The sequence below is a fragment of the Triturus cristatus genome, chromosome 3_1 (assembly GCF_964204655.1).
Source record: "Triturus cristatus chromosome 3_1, aTriCri1.1, whole genome shotgun sequence".
Taxonomy (NCBI): Eukaryota; Metazoa; Chordata; class Amphibia; order Caudata; family Salamandridae; genus Triturus; species Triturus cristatus.
In genome coordinates this window covers 684,912,025-684,936,007 of record NC_140583.1, presented here as the reverse complement: position 1 = coordinate 684,936,007, position 23,983 = coordinate 684,912,025, and the positions used below count along the sequence as shown (strand labels likewise).

The 23,983-nt window shown below is 48.1% G+C and overlaps 1 protein-coding gene across 1 annotated transcript in view; it reads right to left on the bottom strand.

Moving 5' to 3' along the window:
* Positions 1-23,983, bottom strand: part of TESMIN (testis expressed metallothionein like protein) — a 1,510,092-nt gene that overhangs the window by 706,322 nt on the left and 779,787 nt on the right. The gene's annotated exons all lie outside the window — the stretch shown is intronic.

Sequence of the window (23,983 nt, the reverse complement as noted above, 5' to 3'; positions counted from 1 at the left end):
TCCCTCATGTGTCCCCTATGGCAATCCTATGTCACAACACAGGTACGGTGCGTCCCACAGCCCTAGGGCACCCCAAATGCATTGCAACGGACCGTACACGCGTGTGTACGGTCCCTATCACTATGGTGGTGCTGGCGTATGCATACGCCATAGTGATACGGACCGTACACGCGTGTGTACGGTCCGGACTACTATGGCGTACGCATACGCCAGCACCACCATAGTGATAGGGACCGTACACACGCGTGTGTACAGTCCCTATCACTATGGGGGTGCTCGCGTACGTGTATGCCATGGTAGTCCGGACCGTACACACGCGTGTGTACGGTCCCTATCACTATGGGGGAGCTCGCGTACGTGTATGCCATAGTAGTCTGGACCGTACACACGCGTGTACGGTCCGAACTACTATGGCGTACGCATACGCCAGCACCACCATAGTGATAGGGACCCTACACACGCCCTCAGAGCATATGTACGGTGCGTTTCACACCTGACAGTGGTGACAGGCGGCACACAGGAAGGAATTGAGCTGTAATACATGGCCAAGGCTGGGCATCAAGGCATTGTCTGTGCAGTACTACATGTGTCGGGCACAGGTGGGTCAGGCTGTGATGTGGCACCATACTCCTGAGGTGTGAAGCTAATTAAAGTATGATGAGCTGTGTACACATGTCACGTGTGATGGTGCCCTATGTGCCACACATCCCCTTCACTCCTTTGACATGTGTGCATGTAGTACAGACTTGGTGGTCCATGCGTCACTGGCATGGCACAGTCACCGACACCCGCAAATGTCCCCTGATGCCAGGTACACAGAATGTTACCCCTGACAAGTCAATGCCCGCGTTGCACGCTGCAGCTCTGTCATGTGTGTGTCATGTGTTCCCATAGGTTTGCTGTAGGTGTTTGGTCAAATGCATCTGCAGTTGCAGCAACCAACATGTGTCTGTGTGTAGATGGGCATGGCACACTGTTCCGCACACCAGCACACATGTGTAATCCGACGTAAGGTGTGTATGTATGCATTGACACGGAGTTCCAAAACAAGGACATATCTGCATACTCTCAATGTATGTGTGATCACTCTTGACATGTAATCCTTCATGGCAAGGTGTGTGGTGTGTCCTTATTCTATGACATGTGACCTGTGCCTCTAGTGTTCCGTAACCTGTCTGTACAATACACATACTTCTACTGCACATATTTGGATGTCTGTAACTCCTGTAATGCGTCTGCCTGCTCACTTACACTGGCCCACAGCTAGTTTCATGGAATGGCATATTGAGGTTGAGAATCAACGTTTGTAGCTGGCTCTTGGTAGGAGTGTCACATGCCTGGCATACGTGTCCAGGGCATATTGCACAGACCTGAGTCTGTATGTAGCATATGTGTATTGCCTGTCGAGCTTGTGCTCTGTACATTGACATTGGTGGTGTACTGTACTCACTCTTCGTTGTCCCTTCTAATTCACTGCAGGGCTCCGCCTCTCCTTCGACCAATTCCGGACTTGGCTGACATGCGGGAAAATGACTGTATACGCCGCTACCGCTTCCCCCAATGCTTGATTGAGGCCCTGACGACACGGCTGGCACCACACCTCCAACCGCTACACAGGTATCCTACTGCACTGACACCCAAGATGAAGGTGATGGCAGCCCTACATTTCTTGGCCACGGGTACCTTTCAACATACCATTGCCCATGTCGGTGCCCAAACCATGTTCAGCCGTGTTCTGCATGATTTTTTAGAGGCCATGTTGGAGCACCTGGATGAGTTCATTAAATTCCCAACTCCTGAGCAGTTGACAGCTGTCAAGCGTGAGTTCTATGCCCTGGGAGGGATGCCCCATGTCATTGGGTCCATAGATGGAACACATGTGGCTTTGGTACCACCACAGGCACAGGAGGTAGCCTTCCGTAACCGTAAGCATTACCACTCCATTAATGCCCTTGCGGTGTGTCTTGCCAACATGGTGATTTCACATGTCTGTGCTCGTTTTCCAGGATCAGCACACGATGCGTACATCATGAGGCGTAGCAGGGTGCCTGAAATGATGCTGCAGCTGCGCAACGAACGAGCATGTATTGTTGGTGGGTATACTCCGGCAGTCCTGTATTTAACGTCATCTTCCTGTCTTACTGCTCCTCCTGACCCACTGTTGTCCATGATGTTTCCATGTAGGGGACGCTGGCTATCCCAACATGCCATGGCTGATGACGCCTCTCCGCAACCCCAGCACGGCTGCCGATCACCGCTACAACAACGCCCATGGGCGGACCAGGCGAGTGATAGAGAGGACGTTTGGCCTCCTGAAGAGCCGATTCCGTTGCCTACACAAGACCGGTGGCGCACTCCCATATGCACCGGTGAAGGTCTGCAAGATATTCCTTGTGTGCTGCATGCTGCACAACATGGCAGTGGAGAAAGCTGTGCCACTCATCCTGGATCCAGATGAGCAGGACCATCCACCCGTGGAGGATGAAGGGCTTGGGCACGAGGCAAGTGATGTGGAGGAGGAGGAGGCGGTAGAGGACATGCGGAGTCGGCTCAAACGCAACTTCTTTGCTTAGTGGTGAGTTCCAGTGTATGAGTGGGCACTTATTGGTCTGTGTGTGGCATGTGTTGCAATGTGTGTGTCCATCTGCATGTCTTCCAAGTGAGTCTGAGGTATGTTTGGATGTGTCACTCGAGTGATGGTGCAATAGAAGAATGTTTTTCCAGAGTCATCATTGTCACCTAGCATGTTGACAACCTAATACGTGTCGAGTACATGCACATGCATGCGGATGTGGTTCTTTTGGCTGACTTCTGGTGTGTCTCCCATCCACAGGTACTTGCGCATGCTGTCTGCTGGTGGCATTGTTGTGCTCCTGCTATTCCTCATGAACACAGCAATATGTGCTGAATCAGCGTTACATGCACGTACAAGTTCAAAGATCTCCTTCGGGTAAGGGATGCAGCATGGCTTTTTGGGAGTGGTATTTGTTTTGAATGTGTGTGCACTGCTCCTGTTCATGTTTGGATACTTTACATACATGTAGAATCACCATGGGGCACATCACATGGAGCTGAATTCACCTGAATTGATGGTCAGACTTGGTGACAGTCATCTGTAATGGGATTGTGGATTGTGATGGAGCCATCAATGTGTGTAACACTGCCCTCGGAAACATACGGGTTGCACCGGGTTGACATGGTGTGTGAATTCCCCATTAGGGGCTCAATGGTGTATAGCAGCCTCTCCGTGAGCAGCAGGGGGTGTTTAGCTGTAACCCGTCACTTGTGTGCCAGTGCCATGGAATTCCAGCATCTGTGGTGGTAAGGGGGTGCCAGTGTTGGTCCCACGTGTTCATCCACATGACCTGTGTATGTGTTGACAGAGTTGCATGAGCATTCCGACACACATGAGTAATAAAGGTGTCCCTCTGCCTCCAAGGTGCCTCATCTCTGTCAATGGTGGTCTGTTGCCACTGTGCATGCGGCATGTCTGGCATTGTTCTCAGAGATGGTGCATATGAGTCTATGTGTAAAGTAGCAAGATGCAAGCTGTTTGTCAGGGATGAGATTCTGTATTGTGCATGATGTCCATGGCTGTGTAGGTATTGTGGCATGTCAGTCTCCACGACGGCCACTGTGCTGCATATGAATCCATTGTGTGTGTGTCATGTTGAACCAGACATTCCTTCCTTGACATACACCTTTTGCATAGTTCCTTCCTGAGATCCTTGTCTTTGTGTGCCACTTGTGGCATTGTTTCCTTGACATGGCGCATGCTGCTGCAGGCCCTGCAGCAAGGGCACCCAGTGTGCACGCAAACGAGATTGTGTTCATAATGGATTGCTTGCTGACATGTGCTATGCTGATCAGCAGTATCTGTGCCTCATGCGGCAGCACACTCTGCATTATGCACAAGATGCCCAGTTCCATCCACCTCAAGGCAAGAGGGAGACCATCCCCCAGGTCAACTACGACATCCGTGTCTAATCCTACCCTGCACTCTACGACATGTGCGTTAGGAATCCCATGATACTTGTCCACATCCAGGGTGCATCTGCACAGCTCTGCTACTACATCCGGCGAACAGGCCACATCAACGTCAAACAGAGATGGGGTGAGTGGATCACTGCCAGCTGCAGGATGACCTTCTCAATCCACGCACACTCTCAGGATGCTGCCCACAACCACAACACAACCTTGTGGCACTGTGTTCAGACACCCAATTGTGCCATCTCCATGCATCCAACCTTGGCTGGCCCACCATTCTCCACATCCACCTGACTCAAGCATGCAGGACATGGTTCTGCCATGTGTCTACACATACCTGGGACTCCCACCCCAGGACACTCCACATGATCCCTGACCTCTGCGCATAACTGTTGCTCTTCTAAATGGGTCTGTAGGCACAGTTGTGCGGGCACCCCCTCAGCTGGTTGGGCCCATCACGGGTGAGTATGGTGCTCCATGTCTGTATTGGATGGTACATTGTGACCCATGTGTGTCCTGTGCCAGACTCAGACCCCAGGGTATGGATGTTTGGAGTTAATTCAGAAATCAGGCATGGTTTGACTTTACAACACACACGTAGTGAAATAATGCTAAATGACGGCATCATCTTGTGATTGTGAAGAATTTTATTAGTGCTGGGGTACGTGTTTGGGGGGGTGACAAGAGGTGCTTGGCGGGAGTGTAGAATCCAAAGTTCACAAGGGGAGTTGTTGTCCTTGCCATTGAAAGTCATCAGAGTCTGTGCCACAGTCTATGTCAACATTGGTCAGACAGTGACCAGCAAGGCCATGTGGCAGAGAATGTCCTTTGCTGCTGTGCTGCTGTTGGGCCAGAGGGTCAGGTGCCAGGCCAGGTGAGCTGGGAGATGGTGATGTTCCGCTGACTCTCACGGTCTTTTTCGTGGACGACCCACCTTCCTGCAGAGACCCTCAGAAGCCTGCCTTGACGATGCAAGGGACGCTCCATCAGATGACTCCTCCTCCTCCTCCCTCCCTGTTTCTGGTGCTGCTCTCCTCCTGGTGGCACAGGGAGGGTTTGCCAGGCTTTGGGCAATCTGATGGAGGGATTGGCTCACGTCCCTGTGCACCGCCAGGAGCTCTGCCAGTCTTGCCTCCATCCTGGCATGATGCTCAACCTGCAGGGTCTTCATCTCATTGAGGGTCTACTACCTGGGCGATGCCTCTGGAGTCGGTATGCGTCCAGGATGTTTCTGACGTGTGCCATAGCCGGGTCCTGAGCCAACTGGGCAGGTTCGCGCCTCCGCCGTCCTCCACTCCCACCACCCCTGCCCACTTGTGCCTGGCCTGCCGTTGTGGGCACATCGGGTCTCCGGGACCCCTGAGGGATGGCATTTGCGGTGTCGCCTGCCTCCTCCTGGGTGCCCGGAGAACCTTGTCCCTCCTGGACAGACTGGCTGTGTTGTTGTGTGCGGGCAGGGCTCCTGGGTGTCTCCTGGGATGTGGCAGGAATAGGGGCGGTGGTTGGCACAGTTGTACCTGACGCAGATGCTGCAGGTGGTTGGACACCAGAGGGGCCAGGTCGGTCTGGGTTATCCACGGAGTGGTGAGAGTCGTCGCTGCCGGTGGGGTCCTCTTCACGCAGAGCCTGGTCCTGTGAGTCTTCCCCCCAGTGTTGGGGGGAGATCGATGATGTTGACCTGTGTGTGAGAGAGACAGTGTTAATTGTGTTACCTGCAACATCCATGTTTCATTATTTCTTGATTTGGCACAGTTCCTCTGGGTGGTTGGATTTGGCTAGCATTCCTCACACAGTGCACTTGTGCATGGGTATGTCCCTTGGCCACTGCTTTCAACACTTTACCTATGTGTGACACAATCTTAGTTGATGCATAGTTTGGGAACGCAGTCAGCAGTGTAGTGAGCGGGCGTAGCAAGCCATGCAGAGCTGCCTTACGTGTTGCACTGTACATGGCCAAATGTAGTTTTTTTCCATGCTATTTGAGAATGCAGGTAGGTAGTTTAACAATTTGTGACAGGGTTCTGACGAACACAGTGGGTAGGTATACTGGGTGTAAGGTTCTGTTTGTGCCTGCAGCACGGATGTACTTGTGCACAGATAGACACATGGCCTAGTGTTTATCAAAGGTTAAAGGGGGGGTTCACGCACTGGCAAACCTTGTCTACATGCACACAGTCCATTTGCTGACGAGCGGACATGGCCACACCACCCAAGGGTGATTTGGTCTCCCTCTTTCTCCCTTTCTCCCTCCCTCTGTCAGCCTCCTCCTTCTGTCCGTCTCCCTTTCTCCCTCCCTCTGTCAGCCTCCTCCCTCTGTCCGTCTCCCTCTATCTCCCTTTCTCCCTCCCTCTGTCAGCCTCCTCCCTCTGTCTGTCTCCCTTTCTCCCTCCCTCTGTCAGCCTCCTCCCTCTGTCCGTCTCCCTCTATCTCCCTTTCTCCCTCCCTCTGTCAGCCTCCTCCCTCTGTCCGTCTCCCTCTATCTCCCTTTCTCCCTCCCTCTGTCAGCCTCCTCCCTCTGTCCGTCTCCCTCTATCTCCCTTTCTCCCTCCCTCTGTCAGCCTCCTCCCTCTGTCCGTCTCCCTCTATCTCCCTTTCTCCCTCCCTCTGTCAGCCTCCTCCCTCTGTCCGTCTCCCTCTATCTTCCTTTCTCCCTCCCTCTGTCAGCCTCCTCCCTCTGTGCGTCTCCCTCTGTCTCCCCTTCTCCCTCCCTCTGTCAGCCTCCTCCCTCTGTCCGTCTCCCTCTATCTCCCTTTGTCCCTCCCTCTGTCAGCCTCCTTCCTCCCTCTGTCTGTCTCCCTGTGTCCACCTCTGTCTCTGTCCCTCTCTCTGCCCCTCTCCCTCCCTCTGTGTGTCACCCTCTGTCACCTCAGCCCAGCTTCTTGGGCACACACAGTTTGCAGGTCTTGCAATGGCCATTGCCTTGTTCATGTGGGTTTGTTTCTTCTCTGCGGGCAACCATTGGGCGGAGTGTCTGAGTCTGCGCTGCTGCTGTGGCGGTGTGTGCTGACACTCTTCAGTGTGCTGCGTCTTCATTGGCTGCTGTTATGTGCAAATTGTGCCTTCATACCCATGTCGTCCTGCAACGCGGCCACCATTAGCAGGCAAAAGAGTACTGTGTGGGGACACACTGTTTGTATGGCTGTGCGCTGAGCCATATGGGCTGAGGGCATTGTTGTGTGCTTCAGAGTTGCTCTATGTTAGTTTTGAGGCCCACCCTCCCGGCATCAGGGACATCCTGTCTTGTGTTGGTGTTTTGTGTGGCCTGTGACTTGGCATGGCCTTGTTTGGGGCATGGAGGCGCTAGTGGCATGTGTGTGTTTGGAGTGTGGTTGTGTCCGTTGCTGGCTTTGGGGGGGCTTGCGTGCATGATTGGTATTTGGGTTGTATATGGCGTTCCCCCCATGTGAGGTGAGTTGTTTGTGTACTCACCAGGCTCTCGGACTCCTTCTAGTCCGTCTACTCCCAACAGCGGCAGCCTGGCCATCACCTTCTCCTCCCAGAGATGGTAGTGTACCGGTCTGCGGGCCGGCCCACCTCCAGTGATGTTGGCCTGGTTGTGCTCATCCGTTATTTTGCGGCGGACCGTCCTCCGCAGATCGTGCCACCAGGCTTGGCACTCATGCCTGGTCCTTCTGGTGGCCCCAGCAGCATTCACGGAATTGACTATCCTCTCCCACATGGCAGATTTTTCAGATATGCTGGTCCGTCTGACCAATGTTCCAAAGAGCTGTGGCTCGACTCTGATGATTTCATCGACAAGGGACTCCAGCTCGTCCTTTGTGAACTTTGGATTCTTGTTGGTGGGCATGGTGTGGGGTGTGGGTGTGGATGGTTGTGGGGGTGGTGGTGTGGATGGGTGTGGGTGTGGATGGTTGTGGGTGTGCAGGTGTGTGTGTGTGAATGTGATGAGGGTGTGTTTGTGATGGTGGTTGTGTGAAGGAGTGCAAGTGTAAGGTGTATTGATGGTTGAAGTATGGTGCAGTGCGTTGTCTCTGGGGTCTGGCAGCAGTGGATCTGTTGCAAAGGATCATGGTTTGTGTGTGTTGGGCCTTTTTATTGGTCCATTTGTGGGTGTGGCTGTGTTTGAACTTTGGGTGGGTGTGTTATAAGGAGTGGTAGTGGTTTGGGCCTCTGTTTATCTGTTTGTCAGTTGCAGGTCAGTGTATAGGATGTATTTGGCCTTGTTGGATATGTTTTGTGGTGTTGTGTGCCTCGAATTGACTCTCCTTGTGTTTTTTGTGTTTGTCCTGGTTCAGTAGGAGTGTTTTTAGCGTCTGTACGGTGCGTACATGGGCCATGTTGTTGTACAGTGCTGTCCTTTGCTATGGCTTAGTACGACTCGTACATGCCCGATGTTGGGTGAGGGTGCTGGTGTGTGGGCCTGGGGTAGGGTGCTTACGTACATGGGTGGGGTGTTGGTACGCTGCATGCATACATGGGTGGGGGTACGGTCTGTACATACACTGGTGGGTTGGGGGTACGGTCCGTACATAGACGGGTGGGGAGTTGGTACACTGCATGCATACACGGACGGGGGTACGGTCCGTACATACACTGGTGGGGTGGGGGTACGGTCCGTACATACACTGGTGGGGTGGGGGTACGGTCCGTACATACACGGGTGGGGTGGGGGTACGGTCCGTACATACACGGGTGGGGGTCTGGTCCATACATACACGGGTGGGGTTTCGGCGCATACATCCGCGGCCAGGGGGCATTTTGCGCGTACATGCGGGGTCTGTGGTGGGGTGTTGGGCGTGTGTGCAGGCACGTGTCTCCATGCTTGCTATGGGAGTTCGGTCCGTACGGTGTTATTTCCATACAGTTGTGAAATCGAAAGGACGGGAGTGATCGTACTAGCGCGGTCAGACTTCATTTTTCCGAATCGTACGGTAAATCGTCCGGGGATGTGTCGGACACAATTTCCGACCCGAGGACGTGTGGGGAAGTGTTCCGGATGTGATTCCCATGCGAATCGTACTTGGCAGTTTGTACGCCACTTGTACGATTCGGACGGAAAAAAGTCCAGATTCTATTCGAACGGGGGAAATTTTTCCAGGATCGGAATCGGCACCAAAATGTGCAAACCCTGGTTCTAGTAGGGTACCAGAGCACTTTACAAATGGTTAGGCAAAAACAAAACACAAACGCTGACAATACCCGTTGCAAATCGGGAGAAGGTCAGTGAGTTATAAACCAGGACAAAGACGGCGAGTCAAAGCCCAGATTGAGACAATGTGTCAAATGATTATCCATATACTGAGTCAGTGTGTTCTAGGGTAGAGTTCTGTTCATCAAAAGCAGTTGGATCTCTTTTCTGAATGTTGTGATTGACGGGTTCAGTCTGATTTCAGCGGTTCCAGATTCTAGGGGCCATTCTGGAGAGAGGTCGGTTGTAGATTTCTTTTTCCGAAATTTCTGAGGTTTTAACAGTAAGGTGCTGGTGCTTCTAGATGACCTGCAGCCGCCAGACAGCTCCAGTTTATCAGCTAGCTGCTTCATTGTATTGAAGTGTAGGGCCTTATGGGTCAAGCAAGCAATTGCTGTATCCTTGCCTCATATGGGAGCCAGTTTAGTGCCTTCAGATCAGGAGTGAGTGATTGTTTCTCTTGGATCAGGTGATGAGCCTCGCAGCAGAGTTTAGGAAAGCCCTTAGTGGCACCAGCTTGGATCTCGGGAGAACACATAGGGTACCACTCTCATAGTCTAACCTGGGGATCAATAGAGCAGCTGCTTTGAGATCGAAGAGGAGGAATGGTTTTATTTTTCTTAGAATGTTCATTTGAATGTTGGCTCCATTGGTGGCTGAGCTAATGTGTTCCTGCATTTTAAGATTGTTGTCAAGTGTTATTGCCAGTGATGTTGTGGAATCTATAATGCGTGGAAGGCAATTGAAGGCTGTTAAATGTTTCATCCAATCTTTGATGTCGAGGGATCGTTTCGGTAGGGCAATTAAGGGGAATTCGGTTTTGAGCGAGTTGAGTTTGAGGTGGTTTCTGGTCAGCCAGTTTTGAGCTTTTTGCAAAATTGTGTTGAGTAGATGGATATCTTCAGGGAAGGAGATTATTTGATACAGATGGGTGTGATCTACATACTTGTGTTATTTGATGTTGAAGCATTTCAGAATTTCGGTTGAAGGCTCCATGAACAGGTTGAAGAGAGTAGGTGATAATGTGGACCCCTCTGGGACCCCTGTAAGACTCCTAAAGTGACCGGATTGGTATTGACTGGGACTGGTTAATCTTGATTCTTTGAGTTCTATTGTGTAGAAAGGAGGCAAACTAGTTTAGAAAGACCCCTGATAACCCATTCTGTATTTAAGTAAGTCAAGTAGGCCATCACGTTTGACTGTATCAAAACCTCTAAGGAGACACCCAGGAGGATTAGGAGGTAAGATTCATTTTTAACTAGCATTTCAAGTGCATCATCAACTATGTGTGTCAGGATTGTTTCTGTGCTGTGACCCTGAGGGAAGCCCGGTTGGAATTGGTCAATAAGGTGGAACTGAGTTATATGATTACATAGTTGGGTATGGATGCATTCCTCCAGGAGCTTTGTCTGAAGTAATGGTGGAGATTGGACAGAAGTTATTTGGGTTTGTGTGATCTGCTGAGTGTTTTTAAGAATGTGGGTTACTTTCTCTGATTTTAGTCAATCTGGTACATCCCCTTAAAGTAGTGAAGAATTCATTATCTTGGTCCAGAGGGGGAGTAAAGACATTTTCTCTCTCCTTGAAGAAGTTAGATGGTAGTGATTTGAAGGTTTAAGTGTTGATAAGATATTAAGAATGCCATTTTCATCAAAGGATTTGAATGTGTTCCACGACAAGTCGTTTTTGAGGGAAAATCCTGGGATGTCTGGGGGCTATTTGGAGGTATCATCGGTAGGTGCTCTATTGCTGTCTGGAGATCACTTTCAATCTTTTTTGTTCTTTTTGAGGTAGAAGGAGGCAAATTCATTGCAGTTTGGCTGCAGATTAGAACCAGTTGTAAATGGGTTAGGTTTTTAAATGGATTGATGTTTGTCAATTTCAAACAGTTTTTGGGCGATTTCTGGCTTTGTCTAATTAAACTCTAAAGAAATTTGCTCTTGAGTTTCTGATGCATTTGTTGTAGGTGGTCCTCAGTGATCTCAGGTGCTTAAGGTGTTCTAGGGACGGTGAAAATCTCCACACTCGTTCGGCGAGTCTCAGATTGTGTTTTTTTTCGTTTAGGCTCCCATTGTAACATGGTTTGGAGTCTTTAGTGGACAGTCTTTTTAGCTGTAAGGGTGCAATTGTGTCAAGAATGATCGTCATGGAGTTGCTGTAGTGGTTTGTAAGGTGGTGGACATCTGACATGACAGCGAGGAGGCAAGATGTTATTGCTGAGAGATGTCAGCTCATTGAGGTTTATGTTACGGATGTTCCTTTTTCAGCATCTGGGTTTCTTCAGTGAGTTTTATTTATTTATTTATAAAGTTTTATATAGCGCGAACATGACCCTAGGAGGTATCAGAGTGCTTTACATTACAACGTTTGGACACATTAGATGGTTGAGGAGTAATATACATACATTCAGTAATCGAAAGGATAACATAAGTTGCTAACAGTGAGATATGATTTAAAGTTTTAGGAAGTGCATTTGTTCACTAAAAGCATTTTAACTTCTTTTTTGAAGGAGGAGGAGGAAGGAATTCTGCGCACATCTGGAGGTAAGGAGTTCCAAATCTTCGGTGCGATCCCAGAGAAGGCTCTGTAGCACGTTCTCTTTTTGTGGAAGGATTGTGGTTTCAGTATAGTGAGCTCAAGCTTCGCAAGTGTCTACAACCTCTATATGGCACTAGCTTTTGTGCTAAGTAACTGTGGGTTTTGAGATGAAGGGCTTTATGGGTCATGCAGGCGATCTTTAGTTGTATTCTTTCCTCATATGGTAGCCAATTCAGTTCTCTTAAGGTTGGTGAAATGTGGTTATTTCTTTTTGTTCCAAAGACAAGTCTGGCCGCAGCGTTAAAAGATGCCCTAAGCGGGGCCAACTTGTATTTGGGAAGTCCGCATTGAGTCGTGCTTCCGTAGTCCAATCTTGGCAACACTAGGGTTTGTACTGCCATTTTTAAACCGGCCTGTGGGAGGAAGGGTTTAAGTTTCCTTAGGATACTCATCTGATGATTAGCTTCTTTGGTAGCATTACTGATACATACCTGCATATTCAAGTGTTTGTCTAAGGTGATTCCCAAGGATTTAGCGGAGTCAATGATGTGGGGAGAGCAGTCAAAGGTAGTTAGATGCTTCAGCCAGGTTTGTGTGTCCTCACTGATTCAGGGTCGAGAAAGGTGATGCAGTAATGGTCCATCGAGTCACATGGGACGATAGATTCAAGTTGAATGAAGTTTGCCCTTGCAAAGATTAGATCAGAGGTCGTACCCAGGTTGTGAGTAGGGCTGTTGCAGATTTAATTCAGGTAGAGGTCCACTAGGAAGGTTTTTAGGCTGTTAATTGAGGGGTAATTCAGGTCATTCCAGTATAGGTTGAAATCTCCATGGAAGATCTGGGTGCAGTGATGCCCTACGTTGGTAGTGATGATTTGCATATTTTGTTTGATGAGTGAAAGGTTGTAACCTGGGTGGTATATTATTTGCAATTTGCATAGTGGTCTGTTGTTACTCACAATGTTTAGGCACAGATATTCACAAGAGGATTGCTTGACAGTTAGTAACTGATTCAGGGCGAGGTTACTGTGGAATATCCTGGCAATGCCTCCACCCGATCTTATTGGTCTGTCTAATCCTATAATGTCATAGCTAGGTGGGACTAGTACGTAAAGGATTGGTGATGAGGGGTCATTGAGCCATGTTTCTGTTAGGAATAATAGGTCAAGCTTGTGCGCAAGGATGAGGTCAGCGATGTCCGTCACATGTTTCATAGCCAATCTGCAATTGAGAAGCATACATTTCAGGTGTGGTTTGGTGTCCCCTGAGTTGGTCTGTGTGATGGGGACTAGCATAAGGTTGGACCTACTTAAGTTTCTAGCGTTATGCCTAGGTTCTCTTTGCGGGTTCGAGACAATTGTTTGAATATGAGCCATATTGTCTGAGGTGTCATGTTTTCCAGGATTATATGTGAGGAGAAGGGAGTGAATGTCACTGTCTGATAGTGGATTCTTCAGTCTGACGGGCCTTGTGGAGGCATTGGGGTAAGGTATAGATCGCCATCTCGTGAGATGGGGTGGCAAGATTGTAGCAATCCTGTTGTAAGGAGTGATTGATGGCAGTTGTGGATGGTGTTTAATGTTTTGTGGGGGGATGAGTCTACTACTTTCGGGAGGCCTTTTGGGCCATCTGGTGTAGGCCAACTTGGATGTGATAATTATTAGGCTCTGTAGGTCAGACTTGAGTTCATGTAGGTCTTCTGTAATTTCAGCTAGTCTGGATTCTATCGAGCAGGTGTTCGTGGTTTGGGACAGAGGGCTGGGAGGGGGTGTGGTCTGGATAGTGTTGCTGGAGATGGTTTTTGGCTTGTGATGTGAAGGAGTAGAGATCGGGAACTTTTTGGGAAGAGGTAGTTGTGTTGAATGGGTGATAGGCAAGATAAGAGTATCTAAGGGAGTGTATTCTGAGAATGAAGGTATAGTCAGGTGGTAGAGATATTTTCATTGCTGTGTAGCTCTGTGCTCCTTGTTGCAGCAGTGACGTGTTGACGGCTTGGTGGGGGTAACTCTGACCCATCAGGAGGTGTGGAAGTGTTATCATTGTGTGGCTGATCGCTATGGTGGTGCGAGTTGGGGATAAGGGTGGATCGCTTAATGTGGGCAGGCAGTGCATTGACACTAATTGGGGTGCCAGTGGGACGCTTGGAGAGCTATGATGAACTTGAGAGGGGGCTGAGTCCTTACTAGATACTGCATGTTTGATGACAGGGAAGAATTAGCTGGATACATCTAGGTAGCGGTCAGATGACTGGACAAGGATAATCCCATTGTTATAAATGAAGATGGTTACTTTTGCATTGAAAGCGGGTGAGGGAGCTACGGATAGTCTAACACCATGCAAAGGTTTCCTGGATGTCATGGTCAAAAACATTGAATATAGGGCTTTCCTCCATTGAGCTCTTCTTTTTGTGGAGAAGATAAGATCATTTATTAAGGTTCCTTTACATGCGCAGAAGTAAGGGTCAGAGATCAGGGTTTCTGGGTGTCCATTGAGAAGTCTGTGTTTGAAGTTCCTGGAGGCCTTTTTGGTTAGATTGGTTGGGTATTTAATTTTGTAGGCATTGTTGCTTTCCAATTCCAGTTTGATGGCGAGTGAATATAGCGAAACAGGATCCATGTCTGATAGAGGAGCTGGACCCAAATATACAAATGAGTAGTTATAGCGAGTGGGTGGAGGAATGGAGGAAGAGATAGTAGGTCGCCATCTTCATAGCAGTAACAGGACGGAGGGAGTCTTACGATCTGTGGGTCGGTACACTGATTTGTCCAAGCTTACTGATTTCAGGTATACAGGCAGTATAGAGATTTCTGGATACCAGAATGCATGGGTGTCATCTTTCTTGAGGGGAAGGAGGACTTACTATTAGAGTAGGTAAAGGTATCAGAGTAGAGACCATTTGCACAGGTTACATCACGCCATTAAATTATTGTCAGTGTCAGGCGGGCTGGTGGAAGTGAGAACTTGAGCACTGCAAAGAACTTCGATGTGCAAAGAAGCGGGGGAGATGGGGAAAGGTGATGTTCGATGGCTCAGAAAGTAAAATCTATGCTTCTGCAAACAGGTAAAGTGCTTGTGTGCCAGGAAATATGCAAAGGAGATGCAAGAAGTCAGAAAAAGTTGACAGATGTTAGTAGTCAGAGCAAGTAAAACAGCTAATAAACCATAAACAACGGTCAAAATGTTTTGAATTATACTGAATGGCAGTAGCTTGAACTTTAAAATGTGAAGGACTGGCAGGGTTGAAAACAAGGAGTTTGTAAACGTTTCAAGAATAATCATCAGCTCCATCAATGTAGCCAATGCTGTCATTTTCTCTTCCACCTTTCTAAGAAACTTCACTAGGTGCCAGTTCAACTGCGGGTCTATTGGGTCAAAGCAAGCCAATCCAGCATGCCTTCGCCTGTAGACTCCTCTTTGATTGAAGGCTGCTTTTAGGAATAGTCTCTCATTGTTTGTTAGTTCTTGCATGTGAATATTAGATGTGGAAAGTCCTCCATGCCTTTCCTACGGAGACAGCAAAGACCCGGGCCTGGATTCTGCTGCCACAGGCGTAAGTTATGTTATGTTATGTTATGTTAAATATTTTTATAACGCGCAATAGTTACTCCGAGGAGTGTCCCAGCGCGAAGCCAAGGGAGGAGAGCCAAAGTAGAGAACTTATGGAAACAAATGGGTTTTAAGGAGACGCTTAAAACAGAGTGGGTCCTGAGTATTACGCAGGAAAAATGGGAGAGCATTCCAGGCCACAGCAGCTTTGACAGCAAGCGAGCTGCCCACAATCCTAGACCGGGAGAAGCGCGGAACCCTGGCCAATAAAAGAGGTGACGAGCGAAGTGCTCTAATCGGAACGTAAAAGGCAAACCGCCTCTGCAAATAGATGGGACCCAAATTATGTAGGGCTTTGTGGGCGATGACCAAAGCTTTAAACTTAACCCTCTCAATCATGGGCAGCCAGTGCAAGGCATGAAGATGAGCGCGAACACTACTACTTCCAGCGATACCAAGAAGGAGCCTTGCGGCCGCATTCTGGATCACTTGTAGTTTGTTCATGGAATAGCCGGGAAGGCCAACATATAGGGCATTGGCATAGTCCAGGCGGGACAAAACCAGTGCCCGAACAACCGTTTCCTTAGCAGATCTAGGGAGAAGAGGGAGAAAACTCCTAAGAACCTTAAGAAGACCAAAGCGGCCGCCCGAGATCTTCTTCACCTGGACCGAAAATGACAGATTATCCTCGAACGAATCTCCAAGGTTTTTAGCGGAGCTCCCATTAGAAGAGGGAGGGGGGAAATCCGGGGGCCAGATCTTACATCTAAAGACCAAGGGGAAGTTACCATAGAGAAGGATCTCCGATTTGTCTTCATTGCACTTGAGTTGAGCTCTAGCAAGCCAGCCAAATACCGAAGACAAACACTTCTGCACAGGCAGGACGGAATCATCCCCCTTGCCCCAGGTGAGAAGAAGCTGGGTGTCATCGGCATAGGCTATCACCTTAGCCCCCAACATCTCGGCCAGAAAGACCATGCTGTGATGGAAGAAGACCAAAACGGTATTTCAAGAACCTTTCATTAACGTTGTTACTGTAGCCAGTTCAGAGATAAGGTTTAGAGATGGTTGAACTATAATTGTTCAACACGAGCCATGCATGAGCCCTTCTGGCTACGGTGGCCTTATCCTATAAAACAGAGAGCAATTTGATAGTTTTGTTCACCACTTTTTTTAAGTACAGCTGGTTAGTAGGGGTTTCCCAGAGTTGGGTTAGCCCGGTTACAGTGAGCGACTCCTTGAGGTACTTTCGAGTAGCACTAGAATACCTGTTCAGTAGCTCTTTTCATAAGTAGAAATTCAAAGTGTTAGGCGCAGCCTTCCTGATTCTGTTCTGGCAGGTTATATAAGCTCTGTGCCTTGCCAGAGTTTGACTCTGGAGGCCAAATTCCAGCCTTATTTCCGCCTATAAAGTATAGCTGGGGAGATTAAAAATAATTTTGTAGGTAGGTTTGAGACACAATATTGTCCAGACTCTTTACATTCCTCCCTTAGAGCTTCGCTTCCATAAGCTATGGTGAGTAGGAGCTTCGCTTGGACTATTTGAAGGAGTAGCGTCATAGTAGGGCCAGATAATTCCTTTTTTAATTTCTTAAAGGTGAAGGCCAATGCGTTTCCTTTTCTTCTCATGACCGCTATTTGAAGGACATATGACCAGTCTTCGTCAGTGGTTACTCCAATGTATTTGTATTCATCTACCAACTCAAGCCAATTTCCATCCAAATACCAGATTGAAGGCCTTCTCCTTACATCGTTGACTGCCATCATTTTTTTCCAAATTAATGACAAGGCCATTTTCCCTGGAGTATTCCTGCACGATTTTGAGTAAGCGCTGCAACCCTACCTGGGTGCGACTTATTAGAACCAAATCATCTGCGTATAGTAGGCTGGAAAGTGCCATGCCACCTTGTTTGGGGGAGTGTGAGCCACTGATGTTTAGCCTCAGTGTTAAATCAAGATTACTGCAAGTGTGAACCTCTGCTTCAGGCCGTTGGTGGTTGGAACTTGTTGGTAAAGATATGATCCAGTAACTAGCTTCATCTGCACAACGTGACAGTGTGTTGTAACATAAGTTGGTTCAGGAGTGCCCCTGGAATGTTCCAGATTTCCAATTTGTGCCATAATTTCCCTTGGTAGACATGAGTGAAAGCAGCCATCAAACCTTCAAAGTGATACGGTCGTTGTTAGTTGTAGTGCCATTTAGTTTCAAAACACCTGTCTGATTTAGAGGAATGATGGCATTCTCGGAGGCCCAAATTGTTAACTCCTCCAGAAGGGTGCCTGAAAAGTATTTGGCTTCATTATAAATGAGTGCTATGCAGTCGTAGTTTGTCTACCCCCTTGAAGATAGGAGATATTATAGACCCTCTCCACGAAGCCGGTATGGTTACTACAGTGCGGATTTGGTTGAAGGTAGGTACAAGATATTCCACCCAGTAGGCTGCGTCTTGCTTAAACAGGGCCAGGAGGATAGCATTTGGGCCAGGGGCCCCCTTGTGCCTGCCCTTTGATATTTGCAGTCTGATCGACCCAACACTTCTCAGAGGTGTATTGTTAGGCCGACCTCCTGTTGGATACAGCGAGGCAGACAATGGGTAAACCATCCCTGACCCGTTCCCTCTAAGGAATGTTATCTGTGTTCCATCGAGCACCTGGCTACCTGCTGAATGGAAATTGAAGTGATCAGTCAAAGATTTTACCCATGTTTCCTCTGACAAATGCAAACTGATCTCAGGTAACAGCAGTTTATTTATTGTTTCCAGAAACAGATGTCATTGATATTTACATCACAACGTAATTTGGCCCATGAAGTGTCATCTTGCTGCCTTTTTGCAGCCCATTCCAATTTCTTTAGTGAATATTTATGCTCCTTCAGCATTAGTTGTAATTGTACATCCCCAAGCCTTCAATGAAGTGCCGTTATTGCTCTGTTTGCTCCACGAGGGTACACCCCTTTTGTCTGTTGCCTCGTGTTTCATCCCCTTTACTTGTTAGTGAATTGCTCGCAGATGACTAGGGCACTGTTGGAGGTTGCCAGGTATTGTTATATCTGCACTTCTGCAGAATCCAGCAGGCCGTTAATGGTCAAAGGAGAGTATTTTCTTATTATCTTGTTGATAGTACATATCGACCTGGGTGCTTCCTTCGACCGTTGAAATGCTCCACAAGCTGCCTGGTTGGTCACCCATTGGGGTAGATGATCACTGTTCACCCTATCACCTAGATGGAATGAGGATACATGGGATATTAATGAGAGGGTGACAAAACTATAATCTATTGTGGAGCTGGCTGAATTTGAGTGGTTCAGGACAGCAGGCGGGTTGTCCCCAGCAAAATATCCATATAGTGCATGTATATTTAGGTACTTCAAATCACCTAGAACAGCCTACTAATTGTGCTTACTTTACCTGCTCCATTTTGGCCCTGTGTTGAGATTGAGTTTATATAAATTCATCTCCAGAGGAGGACCCTAAAGGTGGAGGTTGAAGACACTTGAGATCACACATTCTATAACCATCTGGATGCCTTCAGCCTACCTTTTGGATGTATATAGACGATGATGATTGCGACCTGAATTTTAGCTTGCCAGCAACTGATTGTTGTAATGACCACATTTATTGCCAGCCAGTTTATATGGAATGTCCTGCATGAGCCTTTGCTTGTCACAGACATGTATATGGCTCAGCCTCCCCTTAATGTCCAAATGTTCCTTCTTTACTAGCCGGCACAGGGTAGTTTGTGCACCTCTGACCATGAAAGCGTTCCTCAAGCCATTTCTCCTGTAGGAGGGTGATGTTGAAGGTTTTTACAGGTATGCTAGAAAAATTCCAAGTCAGATGTTTTACTTGCAAGACCACTGATGTTCCATGAGCAGGATCGCAGACATGTGTGCTGTTCCTTGATCATTGTTTGGTTTACTGTGTTCTGTCACAACGCGGTTCGCAGTTCACCATTCGCGAAAGCCATCTCAAGTTTGGGATGCCAGGCCTCTAGTTACAAGTCTCTGTCTGTTTCCTTAATGAGGGTCTTGAAGAGTTTGATTTCCCCACGGCATCCTTGAGTACTGAATATGAGTCATCAGTTGGAGGAAGAGGTTCACTTGGCAAGTCTGTGGCTAATAACAGAAGCAGGAATCCTGGTTCGTGGAAGGGCTTCAATCAGTCAGTCAGGAACAACTTTATTCCGACTATCTAGACAATAGAAGTCTAAAAGCAATAAATCCATACCGATTACTACAAACCGCAGTAAGAACGTACAGCGATCAGTTTGCTAATAAAAGACACTAAAAAGGCACTAAATACAGATGATCATAAAAAATATAAAAGATCCATACGGATACAGACAAATAATAAAAGTGTGTCAATTACTATATGATTAAAGTTGCCCTCTGCTTTATAGCATATTGAATGAAAGTGTCGGTTAAAAAACACAATTTTCACAGAAGGAAGAGTCTGTAAATAATAAAAATCTGTTTTGCAATATTGGATGTTCGCTTCCTTTAAAAATGGTTAACAAGTAGCGTGTTCTCAGCAATTAAAAAATGTACAGAAGAACATAAAATGAAGTGTGCTTTGTGCTGAGTGATCATCGCAGGCACAGGCAGGCAGGCTGTAGAAGTAGGAGCCCTGACGAGGAAAGGCGGCTAGAAAGTGCACTGTGAATAGACTGACTAACAACAACCTGTGGTGCTGGTTACACACCCATGTTAGGTAAGGTTCAATGCCAGTGTTTACACAAATCCACATATACGCCTGGACAGTAGGCGTATCAACCACCCTCCAAATGTACTCTTTTATTCAGCTAGCTAAAAAAGTCTTATTTAGAGAAGTGTGGGAGGCAACTATTCCACTACTAGGAGAAGTAAACAGGTCTTTGCGTCCTGGACTTAGGCAAGTGTCACAAATATAGTTTATTCAGGGAACTGTCAGGCGTCAGTCAAGTTTCAGACAGTCAGTAAACACAGACAGTAACCTTTTAATAAAACCATTCCCAACTGCTTCCAGACTCCGCTGATCATTAATGCCCCATAACTCACCCCTATAGGAGACAACAGCACAACATTTGGCTTTATAGAGAGCCATAAATTCCTTAATTGGCTTATGGCTCAATCTGCAGCCAAAATTAACCCCTTCAGTGCCACGCCCTTTCCCCCTCCTGTGCCGGGCGTTGCACTAGTGGGCGGGGTTCATGACGAGATAGTCTCGTCATGGGCACAGCGCAACCGTGCTCCATGACGAGAGTCAACAGCTTTGGAGAAAGTAGCGCCTCTACTAGACTTTAGAGGACCCATGCTGAGTGAGTGTCAAAGGGAATAAAGAGATACAAAAACAAAGGCACAGTACTAACCTTAGCGCTATTAAACACAAAAGTGGTGCTGACCTTTTTCTTTGCACCAAAGAACATGAGTCTTGGCCTGATTGACCCTTAGATCTAAGCTGGCCATAAAGTGGCAAAAACGATCCAGCAGGCGTTGTCGGCCGATGGCTGAACAGGGTATTAGGTCAGTATCATCGGAATAAATTAACGTGGGAACACTGCGGTCACCTATGCGGGGGCAGTCGGCCCTGAGTTCAAGCACATTCTCCTCCAAGCCATTTATATACAATGTGAATGGGAACGGGGCTAAAACACAGCCCTGATGTATGCCCCTTTCCAAGTTAAAGGCTAAAATCTCTCCACCCGGGCTATATCTCATGCTGGCAGTGACCTCATTGTGAAGCTCTCTAAGGACATTGGCAATGTACTGGTTGACCCCCATATCAGTCAACATGTTGCAAAGCTTGGACCTGTTCACAGAGTCAAAAGTAGAGCTCAGGCCTATTAAGGCCTCAGTCTTATTCAACACTTGCAGAAGGCTGGCCACTCATTTAATGCTTTCCGTGCTATGTTGGTCGATCTCCAAGTGGTCATAGTTGCTTCATTCTCCATGGGATTACCTGTTGCCGTAAATTATTTTGATGCTAAATTGGTTGTCCTTAAAGTTTCCAAATTGGGGATTAGAGCTAGTAGCCACAGGATGTTACTCTTATTCAGAATATCACAGTTCCCTTCAGATTTGATGTCAGGCAAACACATTACAGTATTTGGTCCGGTTGTTCAGTAGACATTCCCTCTAGGTCGTCTTGAGTTGTTCTGAACTCTTGTCTGCTGAGGGGGGGGGGGGGGGGAGGGGGAAGGGGGAGGGGGTGTAATGGGAAGATTTCCTAATAGGTCCCTGGATTTAGATTCAGCTGTCCGAATTTGCTCCTGTTCTGATTTGAGCACTTTGTATCTTAAATCTGCCATCGTTGCTGACAAGATGTTTTTATCGAGTGCCCCTCTTGATGTGGAGCTTGACTGCTCATTGATTGCCAGGGAAGCCCCTGCTATTGGGTCCTGCGAGTCACCTAGCTGTTGATCGTCTTCTCCTGGCAGAGAGCTATTAATCTCTTCTAAACTTAGGGTTGTCTCAAATGAACATGGAGTGCTTTCAGCATCCTTTACATTGATTCTGTTGCGACTCTGCTTGCTCGGTAGTTCTCTATTATTTGCCACCCACCATTCAAGGTTTCCACCCTCAGATCTCTTATTGGGGTATTTCCCCCTGCTGACTGTTTTCTCCGGTCTTTCCTCCGTTGCTAGCGTCGAACGTGTAATGTGTTGCCCTGAAGCAATGGAGATGTTTGACGAGTTAATTCTGGTTTTGACTGCGACGTTCTCTTGATTATTTGGGTAGAGATTTTGGTGTCCCATGGGGGGTTGGGTTTTTTGAGTAGTTGTGTTGAAGGCATTAGTGTCAGTTCCTCTCTCAGTGTGGAAGTTATACATATTAGTTTGTATTGGCCCCGAAGTCCCAGATATTAATCAGAGGGCGATAATTGTCCCCATTGTGCTGGCTTGGGGGTTTATTTTATGTCAGTGAGTAGGTTACTGAGCATAACAGGATGGAAGAATAGCTTGTCCAAGACCAGGACACAAGAGCAATGTTTTGGGAGATATTGTGAGTCAATCTAGGCTCACTTAATAAGGTTGTTGAGGTCACCCAATTTTTCAACAATGAAGGCAAGGAACCCGCTATTGTGTTCAGTAGTGAAACTGTATGTCCCTTTTATTTGATTGATATTATAGAGCATCCACTGATAATTGCAACTGCATGGTGTTTAACAGGGACGACCAGACGTTGTTCACCTGTAAAACCTCCTCAGTCCCTAGGTTGATTTTAATGCATTTTGTGCTACTTGTGAGGGGGGCTTTCTGTGCATACGAAGCTACCATCTCCTCCCATTCATGTGTTGTGAGCTAAGAGATGTAATTTCCTGTTGCCTGGACATCTTCCGAGTTTTGCAGGTCAGGGATCTCTTGTCTGACATTTGCCTCTTGACAGCATGTTAGCGCAGTAGACTGATCTTTTGGATTTAAATATGTGTTTTTGATTTTAAAGGAAACAAGAACAATACATTATAGCCCACCTACATACATTGGCCGGTTGTAATCGCAATGAAGATAGCAGGTGTGCGGCATGCAAAGACAGAAAAGCACAGGAGAGTATAGAGAGAGACATTGGAAGGGTAGGGTTTGAGGAGAGATATGCGGGTGTGCGCCTCTGGTGTGCAAACTAGTTGTAGGGGTATTTATGTTTTAGTGATTCACAGTGTAGGCTGTGGATGTCAAACGCTATATCCGCAGATATTCAGGGCAGGACAACTCACCTAACCCGTCAGATAGGTACTGAATGCAGGATTGCCACATCTTATCAAACCGGGGGATTATGCATGGCAACCGCTGTCAACTTTTTCATCCCCAGAACCTCCCATATGGGTACCATCTCTGTTCCCCATCTGGCGAGAAGGATCTGTTTTGCTGCCCCTAGGGATAAAGAGATAACTCTGCCTCTAGGAAACCGCAAGGGGTAGTTTAGTGGATTGGGAAGACCCAAGAGTATATAGCTTGGGAATTAAGGTATGTGTGTCTCAAACTTAGGTGCCGATTACGATCCGGTAAAAACCGGGTACGAACCGTCGGTCGGAGCGTTTTCTCCGTCCGACTCGTACCCGGTCGTAAAACTTTACAAACATGGAATTACGATTCGCACGGAAACACCATTTCCGTACGAATCGTAAAAAACACCGACCGACGAAAATATACATACGAATGTGATCCGGGAATGCTGCGACGTGACGTCGGGACGCTTTCAGGCAGCGTTTCACGACCCAGGAAGTACGATTCGAACCGACAGCAGTCCGGACGGCAATATTTTCACGGCACCCAAAAAGTGCAGGAAAAGCAAAGTACGGCGTGAAACGACCAGAGTAGGTGGCCCGGTACGCGCCGTACCCCCCCCAAACCCCCGTATGTACGTGTTGACCGCCCCCAGCCCCCGTATGTACGCGCCGACCCCCCCCAGCCCCCGTATGTACGTGCCGACCCCCCCCAGCCCCCGTATGTACGTGCCGACCCCCCCAGCCCCCGTATGTACGCGCCGACCCGCCGACCTCCCCAGCACCCGTATGTATGCGCCGACCCCCCCCCCAGCCCCCGTATGTATGCGCTGACCCCCCCCCAGCCCCGTATGTATGCGCCGACCCCCCCCAGCCCCCGTATGTACGCGCCGACCCCCCCAGCCCCCGTATGTACGCGCCGACCCCCCCAGCCCCGTACATTCGAGTCGTACCCCCACCCGTGTATGTACACCCCTGTACGTGTCGTACTCCCCCATGTATGTACACCCCTGTACGTTCGAGTCGTACCCCCACCCGTGTATGTACACCCCTGTACGTGTCGTACT